The sequence below is a fragment of the Suncus etruscus genome, chromosome 5, assembly GCF_024139225.1.
Source record: "Suncus etruscus isolate mSunEtr1 chromosome 5, mSunEtr1.pri.cur, whole genome shotgun sequence".
NCBI lineage: Eukaryota > Metazoa > Chordata > Mammalia > Eulipotyphla > Soricidae > Suncus > Suncus etruscus.
The window spans coordinates 77,601,280-77,616,942 of NC_064852.1; the positions used below are offsets into that span (position 1 = coordinate 77,601,280).

The 15,663-nt window shown below is 36.3% G+C and overlaps 1 non-coding gene across 1 annotated transcript; it reads right to left on the minus strand.

Moving 5' to 3' along the window:
- Positions 1-492: 492 nt before the first annotated feature.
- On the minus strand, positions 493-599 carry LOC126009773 (U6 spliceosomal RNA). Its single transcript, XR_007495980.1, has one exon. It is a non-coding gene; the product is annotated as a U6 spliceosomal RNA (small nuclear RNA).
- Between the last annotated feature and the right edge of the window lie 15,064 nt (positions 600-15,663).

Consider the following 15,663-nt stretch of genomic DNA (forward strand, 5'->3'; position numbering starts at 1 on the left):
AAAGATAAGCTGAGAGGACATGAGATTAACAGAAAACCCTCTACTGAGCTCTCAGCCAAGTAGGGATATGACTCAGAGATAAATGTGCTAGTTTCCTCATTCCCTAGTGCTCTGAAGTTTGCCTGAAAAGAGAAGAGTCATGAAAAAAGAATGTTTCTAATTTCTTTCAGTAAAGCGTGACTTCAGTTTCAGTCAAAGTATAGAGTTAAAATCTAAGGACTTTTTTTTAAAAAAACAGTGTAGATATGATTAATGGAAAAATTACTAGTTTTGTTTTTAAATTTTTTTAAATTTAAAGTTGTCTATTTTGAGGGGGGGCATACCTGGTTATGCTCAGAGGTTACTCCTGGCTATACTCTCAGAAATCACTCCTGGCTTGGGGGACCATATGGGACGCTAGGGATCGAACCCAGATCCGTCCTAAATCAGCAGCGTGCAAGGCAAATGCTCTACCGCTGTGCTATAGCTCCGGCCCCTGTTTTTAATCTTTAAAAAAAACTGGGATGCTTCATGAATGTGTGTGTCATCCTTGAGTTGAGGCTATGCTAATCTTCTCTGTATTGTTCATATATTAGTATATGTGCTGCCAGGGTGAGTACTACTAGATTTTTTCTATAATATATGCATACATTTATATAGATATATACTTCTATGCCAAAGAGTTTGATCTAAATAAAAAGGGATATATGAATTATTATCGCCAGGAGCTGCCACCTGTCAGAGGCCGAGTAGGCACAACTCTGATAAGGTTTCTCTGGAGACCTGATTTAGGCCAAGGGCAGGGTAGGGAAGCCAGGGACCATTTCAGCCAACTCCTGGGAAGAGAAAAGGAGAGAGAGAGAGAGAGAGAGAGAGAGAGAGAGAGAGAGAGAGAGAGAGAGAGAGAGACAGACAGACAGAGAGACAGAGAGAGACAGAGACAGAGAGAGACAGAGAGAGACAGAGAGAGAGACAGAGAGAGAGACAGAGAGAGAGACAGAGACAGAGAGAGACAGAGACAGAGAGAGACAGAGACAGAGACAGACAGAGACAGACAGAGACAGACAGAGACAGAGACAGACAGAGACAGAGAGAGACAGAGATACAGAGAGACAGAGACAGAGAGAGACAGAAAAGAGTCAGAGAGAGACAGAAAAGAGTCAGAGAGAGAGAGAGCGCTAGGATTCAATCAGAGAGAGGAGAAAAAAAAAAGGTAGGAAGAGCTAGATGGTAGCAGAAATGGCTAGTCCAGCCAACAATTTTCCCTGGTAATCCATCCGGAAATGCAGCCCAGCTTCTCAGAGAAATAGCCAGGAGAAAAAGTCTCCCCCACACTGAGCTGGAGATTTTTTACTCCCTTGGGCAACTACATCTAAATGATAGTTAACAGGGTAGTCTTTTCTTAACTGATTCCTTTGCCCTTAAAAGAACGACCCCTTTTATGGCAGGGTAACCCAAGAGTGATGGCCTAAGGTCAGAGCAAATCTCAAACTAACTCAGTAATACAAATTTTATTGGTTTAATCTGTGAAGTAAATTATTTCCCAAGATTTTTTTTTTACAAAGAACAATCAAGGTAGCTTACAGTCTAGGTGGTGTCTGGAAGAGACAAATCAAAGATTGTCTACTCTGGAAGAACTGAAGGGTAAGGCTATAATGTCTGAGATGTAGTCAAGGAAAGTCAAGGTAAATAAACAATAAAATGTTCCAAATTTTAAAAATACATATGTATATTTAGAAACAGATTTCAATATAATAGAGTTATATAATTTCCCTAATAGAAATTAGGGTAAGTAAAATAATTGCATAAAGTTGATCATTAGATCAAAAGAACAATACATGAACAAAATAAAAATAATTAGTGGAGTGAGGGGTTATATAAAAACATATCAAATGAGCTTAGAAGGTAGCTTAAGCGAATAAAATTACATGCTTTGCATACTTCAAGCTCACAGTTGGATCTCTGCTAACATATGAACCCTGAAAAGTGTAGGAGCATATCAATAGAATGAGCACTGAATCAAAAGGCTGATACTGCTGGTCCAAGCATCACTGAGAATAATCCCTGGTCTCCTAAGAACTTCAAGGATTGTTTATCCAAAATACAAACAAAAAAATTATACAGTTGGAAAAGATATCTGAACTGAAAAAACTTTGAACTAAAAAACTTAATAGAAAAGTTTAAGAGCAAACTGGTCAATTGGAAGGAGAAAAACAGAAAATCTGAAGACAGGTTTAGAAATCTTGTCAAAAAAGCATTGAAAAAATAATAATAAAATTTTAAATAAAAAAGAATGAAGAAGCTTCAGAAACAACAAAAAACCCTGTATATTATATATACATTTTAAATATCTTAAAAAGAAGAGGAAGACTAAAAGGATCAGAAAGTTTATTCAAAGAAATAATGCTGAAACAACCAATATCTCTGGAAGGAAACACTGAAATCCAGAATATCCCCAAAAGAAGGAAGTGAAAAATTCGTATTATTGATGTGACATATTGCAATTAAATTATCAGATGTCTCAAACAAATCCTGCCTCCCAATTGGGGTGGGGGAATAAGGGAGGTACCAAGACCAAATAGGTGTAAGACCACTAAGTAGTAAGCTAGGCACAGAGGGGACCATTTATTCTAGCAGCCCTGGGGCTAAAGGAAGAGGTTATGGGAAGAAGGACGAGAATGGAGGTGGAGGGAGGATAATTCGGTGATGGGAATTCCCCTGATTTTATGTTAATATGTACCTAAAATGTTATTGTCAATGATATGTAAGCCACTATGATTAAAATAAAAATTATATTTAATTAAAAAAAAGAAAAACATTAACTACCACCCAAGGCCTCCCAACTCTTTATTTTATTCTCATATTAGACTCTTTATAAATAAGTATGTCTAGAGCTTGATGAGAAAAAAAAAAGAATTTTGAAAGCAGCAAGAAATAAAAACTTTTTTGTACATATACCACAGTTTCTTTAGCCACTCATCTGTTCTTCACCACTTGGGTTGCTGCCAGATTCTGGTTATTGTGAACAGTACCATTATGAACATAGGAATGCAGAGGGCTTTTCTGCATTGTATTTTTGAGGTCGTAGGGTATATTACTAGGACTGGTATTGCTAACACATGATAGCTAAATTTCTAGATTTTTGAGGAATGTTAATATTGTTTTCAAAAAAGTACAGACCAGTTGACATTTCCACCAGTAGTGAATGAGAGTCCATTTCTCCCCACATCCATGCCAGATTGGTTGTTCTTTTTTTTTTTTTTTTTGGTTTTTGGGCCATACCTGGTTGACACTCAGGGGTTACACTTGGCTATGTGCCCAGAAATTGCTCCTGAAATTGGGGACCTAATGGAACACTGGGGATCAAACTGAAGTTTGCTCTGGATCAGCCTCATGACAGGCAAATGCCCTACTGCTGCGCTATCTCTCTGGCCCCGCATTTGTTGTTCTTATTTTTTGTATGTGTGATCTCTGTGATGTGAGATGATATTTCATTATTGTTTATCTGCATCTCCCTCAAGATTATGTGGAAGGGCCTTAAAACTTTACAAAATAATAATTTAAATATGTTCAGTTTTCCACATTCAGAGATGCAATATGTTAAAGAATAATGTTATTAAAGAAGAAAAAAATAACATAGAGATATATATTTTAACTATATTAGTATGGGATTAGGCTGGTATAAATAAAAAGCTAATACTTATGAGGTAAAATATGCATGATAAATCCAAGAGTAGCCAATAAAATATATATATGCACATATGTGGTAAAAATTATTTTAAAAATTAAAATATTACTTTAAAAATATTTACCTAATGAAAGTATTCCCATTTAATATGAAGTATTTATGGGAGGTAAAGATATGAAACATTTTAGGAAATAAAATAGTAGACATGAATATATTTTAAAATATTACAGTAAATGTGAATAAACAACATAATAAAAAAGATTGTCAAGTTAAATTTCAGAAAAAAGAGACAAGTATATGATATTTACAGGATAATTTTGATTTAAAGTTATGCTTAACAGAAAAAAACATCAAATAGTCTAACCAAATTATGTGGACTAAAATTTTTAACTACTTTGATAGTTGATCACAGATTTATGGGATGTCGAGTAGCAGGAAACTTTGAGCAAATCATCAAGACCAAACATTTCAAATAAATCTAAGACATAAACTACAAATACTCAATATTATAAATATAGTAAGGCATGGGCAACTATGTAACTTGCAATTTTTATCCCATATCTCAGTAAAATAACTAGGAGGCCTGGAAAGACACTGCACCCATAAATCAATGGGATATGTTTCCACACATCCTCTGAATATTTGAAAACAGAGAATTTGTGCTCCAGAGAATCAACAGTTGCTTATCTCTCAATGATCATCTTAAGGCAGGCTGTCAATCATTATTGCTTCACTATCAGAATTACCAAGAACTAGATAATTCTGATTTCTACATAAAATCTTCTGAGTTATTTAACATGCACATAAGTAGTTGGTTTCATGTAAAGTCTGGCATTTATCAGGATTTTTTAAAATATTAAAATATTTTTATTTAAGCACAATGGTTACAAACATGTTCATAATTGGGTTTCAGCCATAAAATGCACACCCCCTTCACCAGAACAGCTTTCCCACCACCATTGACCCCCACCTCCCAATTTCCTACCTCCCTTCACCCCCTGCCTGTCTTCATGATAGGCATTGCATTTCTCTCTATCATTGTCATGGTAGCTCTTAGTGTAGTTATTTCTCTATCTGCACTTTCCATTCTTTGTGATAATCTTGTTATTATGGGCTGGCCATTCTCAGCTCTCATCTCTATTGTCTCTGGGTGTTATTATTATACTGTTTTCTTTTTCTTTTTCCTTTTTTTAATAAATCACTATTTTTTGGCTACGATTTCTTTTTTTTTTTTTTGTCTTCTTATATTAAGACCTTCTTATATTTCCTAAACTATCTATTTTTTTATTTTATCCCAAGTGTCCCTCCTCCCTGCCCCACACCAGCCTGTACTCTAGACAGGCTTTCTACTTCCCTCCTTCAGTCATATTTTGTTATGATGGTTTGTTATATGGTTCTCAGTGTAATTATTTCTGTGACTGCACCCATCACTCTCTGTAGTGAGCTTCAAGTCATGAGCTGGACCTTCCAGTCCTCCTCTATTTTGTCTCTGAGAACCATTACACAAATGTCTTTTATTTTTCTCAAAACCCATAGATGAGTGAGACCATTCTGTGTTTTTCTCTCTCTCTCTCTCTGACTTATTTCACTCAGCATAATAGATTCCATATACATCCATGTATAGGAAAATTTCATGACTTCATCGCTTCTAATGGCTGCATAATATTTTATTGTATCTATGTACCACAGTTTCTTTAGTCATTCATCTATTGAGGGGCATCTAGGCTGTTTCCAGAGTCTGGCTATTGTAAACAATTCTGCAATGAATATAGGTGTGAGGAAGGGATTTTTGTATTGTATTTTTGTGTTCCTAGGGTATATCCCTAGGAGTGGTATAGTTGGATTGTATGGGAACTCAACCCATACAATCTCCATATCGCTTTTCATAAATACTAGACAGTATTTCCACCAACAGTAAATAAGAATTCTTTTTTCCCACATCCACACCAGCACTGCTTGTTCTCATTCTTTGTGATGTGTGCCAATCTCTGTGGTGTGAGATGGTACCTCATAGTTGTTTTGACTTGCATCTCCCTGATGATTAGTGATGTGGAGCATTTTTTCATGTGCCTTTTAGCCATTTGTATTTGTATAAAATGAAATTATATACAATTTGTATAAAAGAAATACAAATGGCTAAAAAAATACAAATGCTTTTTTTTTCTTAAATCCCACATGAGTGAGACTATTTTGTTATTATCTCTCTCTGATTTATTTCACTCTACATAAGTCTCTAAATTCATCCATATATAAGCACATTTTGTGACTTTATTTCTTCTAAGAGCTAAACAGTATTCCATTGTGGTGCCCTAATGTGGATTTGAACCCTGGATCAAGACATCATGGTGAGGTTTTTGTTCTTGAGTTTGATTTTGGCTCTTTTCAGCTGCAGTGAGCCCAAAACTTTGGGCCACTTGGAGCCATTTTCAAAGATGGCCAAGACCCCTTCTGGGGCAGAAGGGCCAATGAAATAGGGGAGGTGAAAATTTGAATCACCCCCATCCGAGGCCCAGGACTGAGACTTTGTTGCAAAATGTCCATTTTCCAAAGACCTCAGCCTACTCAAAGACTGATGAAGAGCCTTGATTGGAAAAGAACGAGAAAAAAGACTTTATTAAGTGCTGACTGATTTACTGAGTATGACTTTCAGCCTAAATCTGGATTTCGACTTTTGAAATTTCGGACTCGCAGCTTGGATCACTTTGAACAATGGACATCCAGATGTGCCCAGTGGAGAAACTGCAGCAGCAGTGGAAAAACCTGCTTCCAAAAAACTGCCCAGAGGGGATAAGCAGTGGCGGATCACTTTCTTTTTTTTTTTTTTTTTTTAATTTTTTTTTTTATTTAAACACCTTGATTACATACATGATTGTGTTTGGGTTTCAGTCATAAAAGGAACACCACCCATCACCAGTGCAACATTCCCATCACCCAAGTCCCAAATCTCCCTCCTCCCCACCCAACCCCTGCCTGTACCCTAAACAGGCTCTACATTTCCCTCATACATTCTCAATATTAGGACAGTTCAAAATGTAGTTATTTCTCTAACTAAACTCATCACTCTTTGTGGTGAGCTTCCTGAGGTGAGCTGGAACTTCCAGCTTTTTTCTCTGAAAATTATTATTACAAGGGTGTCTTTCATTTTTCTTAAAACCCATAGATGAGTGAGACCATTCTGCGTTTTTCTCTCTCTCTCTGACTTATTTCACTCAGCATAATAGATTCCATGTACATCCATGTATAGGAAAATTTCATGACTTCATCTCTCCTGACAGCTGAATAATATTCCATTGTGTATATGTACCACAGTTTCTTTAGCCATTCGTCTGTTGAAGGGCATCTTGGTTGTTTCCAGAGTCTTGCTATGGTAAATAGAGCTGCAATGAATATAGGTGTAAGGAAGGGGGTTTTGTATTGTATTTTTGTGTTCCTAGGGTATATTCCTAGGAGTGGTATAGCTGGATCGTATGGGAGCTCGATTTCCAGTTTTTGGAGGAATCTCCATATCGCTTTCCATAAAGGTTGAACTAGACAGCATTCCCACCAGCAGTGGATAAGAGTTCCTTTCTCTCCACATCCCCGCCAACACTGTTTATTCTCATTCTTTGTGATGTGTGCCATTCTCTGGGGTGTGAGGTGGTATCTCATCGTTATTTTGATTTGCATCTCCCTGATGATTAGTGATGTGGAACATTTTTTCATGTGTCTTTTGGCCATGCGTATTTCTTCTTTGTCAAAGTGTCTGTTCATTTCTTCTCCCCATTTTTTGATGGGGTTAGATGTTTTTTTCTTGTAAAGTTCTGTCAGTGCCTTGTATATTTTGGAGATTAGCCCCTTATCTGATGGGTATTGGGTGAATAGTTTCTCCCACTCAGTGGGTGGCTCTTGTATCCTGGGCACTATTTCCTTTGAGGTGCAGAAGCTTCTCAGCTTAATATATTCCCATCTGTTAATCTCTGCTTTCACTTGCTTGGAGAGTGCAGTTTCCTCCTTGAAGATGCCTGTAATGTCCTGGAGTGTTTTGCCTATGTGCTGTTCTATATATCTTATGGTTTTGGGGCTGATATCGAGGTCTTTAATCCATTTGGATTTTACCTTTGTACATGGATTCACTAATGAATTCTATCAAACTTTCCAAGAGGAACTACTGCCAATCTTGGCAAGACTCTTTCATGAAATTGAACAAACAGAAACACTCCCAAATAGCTTTTATGAAGCCAACATCACCTTGATACCTAAACCAGACAGAGACGCTACCAAAAAAGAAAATTACAGACCAATATCACTGATGAATGCAGATGCAAAGATCCTCAACAAAATCCTGGCAAATAGGATTCAATGCCTCGTTAAGAAGATCATCCACTACGATCAAGTAGGTTTCATCCCAGGAATGCAAGGCTGGTTTAACATCCGTAAATCTATCAACATAATACACAACATCAATAACAAGAAAAATAAAAACCACATGATCATATCAATAGATGCAGAGAAAGCATTTGATAAGGTCCAACACCCATTCTTGATCAAAACTCTCAGCAAGATGGGAATGGAGGGAACCTTTCTCAATATAGTGAAGGCCATCTACCACAAGCCAGTGGCAAATATTATCCTCAATGGAGAAAAACTGAAAGCCTTCCCTCTAAATTCTGGCACAAGACAAGGCTGTCCTCTCTCACCACTCCTATTCAACATAGCACTGGAAGTACTTGCTATAGCGATTAGGCAAGAAAAGGATATCAAGGGAATCCAGATAGGAAAGGAAGAAGTCAAGCTCTCACTGTTTGCAGATGACATGATACTCTACTTAGAAAACCCTAAAGACTCTATCAAAAAGCTTCTAGAAACAATAGACTCATATAGCAAGGTGGCAGGCTACAAAATTAACACACAAAAATCAATGGCCTTTCTATATACCAATAGTAATAAGGATGAAATGGACATTAAGAAAACAACCCCATTCACAATAGTACCACACAAACTCAAATATCTTGGAATCAACTTGACTAAATATGTGAAGGACCTATACATAGAAAACTATAAAACTCTGCTCCAAGAAATAAGAGAGGACACACGGAAATGGAAACACATACCCTGCTCATGGATTGGCAGGATTAACATCATCAAAATGTCAATACTCCCCAAGGCATTATACAGATTTAATGCCATCCCTCTAAAGATACCCATGACATTCTTCAAAGAAGTGGATCAGACACTTTTGAAATTCATTTGGAACAATAAACACCCTCGAATAGCTAAAGCAATCATTGGGAAAAAGAATATGGGAGGAATTACTTTTCCCAACTTTAAACTGTACTACAAAGCAACAGTTATCAAAACAGCATGGTATTGGAATAAGGATAGGTCCTCAGATCTGTGGAATAGGCTTGAATACTCAGAAAATGTTCCCCAGAGATACAACCATCTAATTTTTGATAAAGGAGCAGGAAATCCTAAATGGAGCAGAGAAAGCCTCTTCAACAAGTGGTGTTGGCACAACTGGCTAGCCACTTGCAAAAAATTAAACTTAGGCGGATCACTTTCACCAAAAAGCACCAGACTGCTCCCTCCCTGATAGCAGATAAGCAGGGCCTGAGTGCAGCGGGAGAGTGCCCTACCTGTGGCAGAGAAGCTGCCTATCAGGCCAGAGACAGCTGGCGCACGTGACTCCCGGCCCAGACCCGAAGCCTGGGACTCCCTGGAAGAGAAGCCCAGAGTCTGGACAATTGGTGTTGGTGATGGGATAAAAGTCCACAGTGTATTCACGTTTGGAGAATTAGGTGGTGGTACAAAGAAAAGGGGAGGGGAGGTAACAGTGTAGCCCAACTAAAAAATCTGATTTAAAACCGCCTGCATCTAACTTTGATCTAAGTCATTTTCTTGCTGATTTAAATGTGCTTTATAGTTTTCCATAATTAATGTTTCAATTAATTAATTAATTAATGTTAACTAATTAATGTTCCATAATTAATGTTCCAAATTGCATAATGTTTTACTGTGTATTTTGATGTAGAAGCCCGTTTTCAAAATGTATGATCTGTATAAATGATCTTGTAATTGTGTGTAGGGAAAGGTTAAATAGGAACATAAAAGTTCCAGGAAAAGGGTTAAATGGCATTATAGGAACAAGAAAGTTCCAGGGAAAATGCTGTTAAATAGTATTTAGAAAAATAGGAACAAGGAACTTCCAGGATAGTGCTTGGTTAAAAAAGCATTAAGAAAAATTTAAGTTATAGGTGTATTTTTCAGAAAAGTTATGTTTTTGGAAAGGGCTGATATGTTAATTTACACTTTAAACTTTGTTGCTATGGGAATATTACCCGCCTTTGGCTAAAGGCGGAGTCAGGAATACAAAAGCTTACTACCATTCATTTATATTCAGGGAGGGGGAGATTGTTAACCCCCCCCCCCATTCTTCCTGTGTAACCTTACCTACAAGAAAGACCTGCCCATTTATGGGAGGGGTTTTAGGGAGGTCTCAAAAGGTTTGGCCAGAAGGCCGGTGGTGGTGGTGGTGGTGGTGGGGGAATTAGAGGATTGATGGAGGAGAGATGGCTGAAAGAAGCTAAGATGCAGGGCAAGCTGAGAAGGACATGCTTAAATAGGTTTAAGATATTAGGCCACACATGTTGACCAGGGCTGAATAAAGATGATATCTCCTGAAGAAGCTTGCCTGTGAGTTTTCTCCCTGAAGCTATCCTAATGGTGCAGACCCACCAGCTGGAGGGGGTTGCATATATGTGCTTTTGGGCTGGAGGAGAAAGGCCTCTCACCCTCCATCACCATCCACCACCATCCGGCCCATCCAAAGGGCTTTTATGCAACACATTGTATAGATATATCACAGTTTCTTTAGCCATTCACCTGTTGTTGGACATCTGGATTGTTTCCAGATTCTGGCTATTGTACTGCTATAAACATAGGAGTGCAGAGGACATTATTGTATTGTGTTTTTGTTGTCCTAGGGTATATCCCTAGGAGTGTTATTGCTGAATCATATGGGAGCTCAATGTCCAGTTTTTTTCTATCCATATTGTTTTCCAAAAAGACTGAACAAAATGGCATTCCCACCAGCAGTGAATGCGAGCTCCTTTCTTTCCACATCCATGCCAGCAATGGTTGTTCTTGTTTTTTGTGATGTGTGCCAATCTCTGTGGCATATGATCTATCAGGACTTAAATTGTGAAATTTTCTTCTAATTTAGTTATTAGATAGTTTTTCCCTTCTGCTTTGAATTAGCTTAGCCACTTGAAAGATTGGATTTGAGTCTCAGTGTGGTCATGGACAAGTAAAAAGTAAAAAGGATGTATTCTTCTATGAAATACATAAAGAATAGTGATGATTTGTCATTAGAGGAACCTATTTCTTAAGATTTCATCAAAGTCAATTTTCTATTTTCTTCCAAATGAAATATATTTATATAATGTAAATTCTAGGTGTATTTGGAATCAGGTTTCACCTTAGCATTACTTTCCTCAAGACTTAAATTACTTTTTAATTGAGCTAATGATTCTTTATATGGGTAAAAAAAATGTTTATATGATTAATGGTTACAATGATAATAGTTCCATGCCAAAGACACCAACAAAATGCTAATGTCCTTCCATCACAGTTCAGTGGACTCTTTCAAGCTACTTCCTGTCATCCTTGAAACCTCTGGTTCACAGTTCATTTTTATTGGTCATTGTCTTCTCCCTGGTTTTGTTCCTGTATATATCACATATGAATAAAATAATTAGGTATTTGTGTTTCTTCTTTAAACTTATTCTGATTTTCATGACCCCTTTATACTGTATCGGAAGGTTAGATTTCTTTTCTTTATAGCAAAATAATTTTCTTTGTGTATATTTACACATTTATTATCTATTCAGTTACCAGTGACCTTGCCAATTATAAATAGCACTTCAATAAACAGCAGTACATATTTTTGAAATCAGTAACTTTGTGTGCTTTAATAAATAGGAGTAAAATTGCTAGATCATATAATAGTTCAATTTCTCTTTTTACTTTAGAGATCTTCCTGCTTTTTCCATAGAAGCTGTACCACTTAACATTCTCTTCAACAGTATTTGTAGTTGTAATGGGTATCAAACCCAGGGCTTCAATATTCAAGGCAAGTACCCTATCACAGAGCTAAATGTCTAGCTCCAATACTATGTTGAACAACAGTGTGAGAGTGGATGTCCTTGTCTTAAATCTGAACTTAAAAGAAAAAACTCAGCTTTTTACCATTGAGTATGATATTAGCTATAGGTTTGCTGTTTGTGGGCTTTTATGTGTTGAGGTATGTTTCTTTTATCCCCATTTTTAAGGGTCTATTTAGAGGATTATAAATGTATATTAATATTGTCAAAATCTTTCATTGTATCTACTAATATGATCTTATACAATTATTTTTCCTTCTGTTGGTTACATTAATTGGTTTGCACTTGCTGAACCATTCTTGCACCTCTAAAATAAATTCCACTTGGTCATGATGTAAAATCCTATTGAAATATTGTGAAATCCAATTTGATATGATTTACTTAAGACTGTTTGCATCTATATTCATTGGAATGTTAAAGTCTATAGTTATTGCTTTTAAGTGCCCATTTTATCTGCTTTTGATTTGGAGATAATGTGGTACCCTTAAATATTGTTTGGAAGAATTTCTAATTCTTTAATTTTTGGAAAAGTTTCAGAATGAAAGGTAATTTGGGGAGGAATTTGAGAACAGGTAATTTTTTAAGATTTGGCAGAACTAGTAAAACCACCTGTATCTAAGCTATGTTTTGGGAGAGACATTTGATTTACTGTTTCAATTCCCTTGCTTGTAATTAGTCTGTTCAACTTTTATACGTTCCCCTGACTCAGCTTGGAGAGATTGCCTTTTTTTTCCCTAGATTCTGCAACGTAGTTGCATACTTTTTTTCAGAGTAGTCTCTTATGAACCTTTGTGTGCAATGGTATCTGTAAGAACCTTTCCCTTTTTATTTACCATTCTATTTGTTAGGGTTTTATTTCATTTTTCTCTTGTGAGCCCAGTTAAGTTTTCATTGGTCTTCTTTATCTTTTCAAGGAACCAGCTCTTGGTGTCAGTGGTTTTATTTTTTAATTTCTATCTCATTTACTTCCTGTCTAATTTTGTTATTTCTTCTACTAACATTAGAATAAGTTGCTCTCATTTACTAGTCATTTAAGACATGGCTTAGACTGCTTATTTGAGCTTTTCCTTGCTTTCTGATGTAAGCCTGTATTTTCATTAATTTTTCTTTGTCAGTTTTTGCTCTGCCCATATGTAGTGATAGCTTATGTCTTCATTCTCATTTCTTTCTGGGAATATTTATTCTCTTTGATTTATTTACCCAATACTTATTTATCATGTGTTATCTAGTGGCCAAATATTTAATTTTTTCCAGCTTCTATTTATGGTTTACTGCTAATATTTTTCATAATGATTTGAAAATATGCTTTATATAATTTTGATCTTCATATTTTGTTTTTCTTTTTTGTTTGTTTTTGGGCCACACCCAGTGATGCTCAGGGGTTACTCCTGGCTATCGCTCAGAAATCGCTCCTGATTTGGGGACTACATAGGATACCGGGGAATCGAACTGTGGTCTGTCCTAGGTTAGTGCATGCAAAGCAAACACCCTACCAAATATCTTGTAAATTTAATAACTTAATAAATTATTGAATTATTCATTTAATGCAGGATTTAAATATACCCAATCATAACCCTAAGTTTATAATGTTTAAGGAAAAGTTTCAAACATAGAATAAAAATAAAAAACAATTCTCTAATATACAAATGAATCTATTATTTTTAAAATTCCAGGAACTAAAAGCAGCAAAGGAAATATAGGAAGGAGAAATAGAACCTTCATTATGTATTAGACATATTCTCCTCAAACTGATAGTGTATGAAACTACTTTGCATTTATCCTGAAACTCCAATCCCTGTGTGACAGTATAGTTGAATTGCTGGGGAGTGCTAAATGCTGAAGTACAAACAGATGAATTTGTCATGTTTCTTTTTATTGTTTAGACTCCATTATAGAAGACTCCATTATGGAAGACTTGTCTTCTAAGTAATTGCAGATGTCATAAACTTTATCTTTTAAAACTAAAATACCCTTTAAAATAAAATAAATATGCCTTGCTTCTGTCTATTTAGGCAAAAAAAAAAATCCTTCAAAAAAATTTTTTTCAGTAGTTTCCTGAGCTCAATCCCTAAATACAGACTTGCTTGACTTAGTAAAAAATGTCATCAATCAGAGTTGTGGGGTAAATACTAGTGTAGAAATTGTTCCCTGAGAAACAAAATTGTCTCAACACAGAGACTCACTGATGTGATGAGAAGGTTCATGGCAATGAATTTGGTTGACATCAGCAGGCTTGTGACTCCTGTTTCTTATTGGCAGAAAGTATGTTATGAGGAAATGACACATTAATATGAAATTCACGTTGATTTTATTTTCAGATATTGGCAAATGTAAAATGACCAACCACATGTGGTCTTTGCCTTTGAAAAGGCACAGCTCTTTTTATATTGTAAGAGCCACAGCTCATAAAATATAATGAAGTGTTTGCTTTAAAGTCTCAATTGTGAGATTAATTCTTTATATCTTGCCAATACGCTTATAATTTACTTGCAAAGTTTCTTTTAAACTTTTGTTTGTTTGTTTGTTTTGCTTGGGGGCCACACCCGGTGGTTCTTAGGGGTTAGTCCTGACTCTGCACCAAGGACTTACTACTAGTGGTGTTTAGGGAGCCATATGAGATACTGAGCGCATGTAAAGAAAAAGCCCTCCCTGCTCCAGCTGCTTAGTTTCTTTTTAAAATAAGTTTGGAAGCTTCAGTTACAATAGTGTCCTCCTTTTCTCTAAACAACAGCTAATCCACTTGTGAAACTTCTAATCAACTTTTAATTAAGATTCAACCTTTCTTGTCATTTTTCTTAATTTTTTTCTCCTATATATTTGTTATTATTCCAGGAAATGAATAGCTCCTCCCACATTCCTCAATAGTAGAAACAGTAATAATAGTTCATAATTATCAAAAACTTTTTATGTGTCAAACTTTGTTCTATGGTATATTAAGTTTTCCTTTTTCACAACAATATATGAAATGGGCATTGCTATTATGCCTATTATACAGTTGAGGAAAAATGAGTCATAGAAAGTGCTCACCCAATGTAACCCTATGAGTGACTGGCAGAGCAGCAATATGAAGTGGTTCATCCTTTCCAGCTATCCAATGCTTCTTCACATTAGCACTCATATCTAAAAAGTACCCAGATAGAAAAATCTAGAGGCAGAGACAGATTTGACCCATTGGAATCTTTATTGGGGAGGAGGGGGTGGGGGGCATTCCCAAGTGAAGTCTGCAAAGGCTGTCAGAGTCCTGCCGTGGCAGCTTACAATAGAATTATATAGTTTACATCTAACTGGAAGAAAGGGTGAGGAAGAGGTGTGTACTGCTGAGTACTTCGTTAGCTTAAACAATTCCCATTTCCCCTGCAAACAGGTCTGGTGGGTTTTCTTGGCAGTATATAACACTTACATTAGGGGCTTATATCCTGTTATTTCCCTGTAGATTAACCTGCCCTACTCTTGGCGAAAGTGGCGACTGCTTGTTTTTTCCCCCAGCACGCCTTATAATATCTATCTGTCACACAGCATTAAGTTAGTGTTTGAGAACACCATAGATTGTGTTTTCTATATGGGCAGGCTTATGCCTCATTGTTATTTGGATGCCAGGGTCCTGCAAAGACACAGAAAGAATTGTTTGGTCTAACACATGGATTTCTCATTTTTGTGTTTGACTATGTTTTAGTTACTTCATTCTTTCCAAAAAGACACTTTATGAATTTAAAGTAGACATTTTTAACAAAATACATCTCAGAACATGCAATGCTTTGCTGAGAATTTATTGTCATTCTTCCAAACGGTCCAATTACAAACAAACGTTTCTGTAGTTGCTTCGTATTTGTGACCGTAAGTTACCGTGAAGAAAAC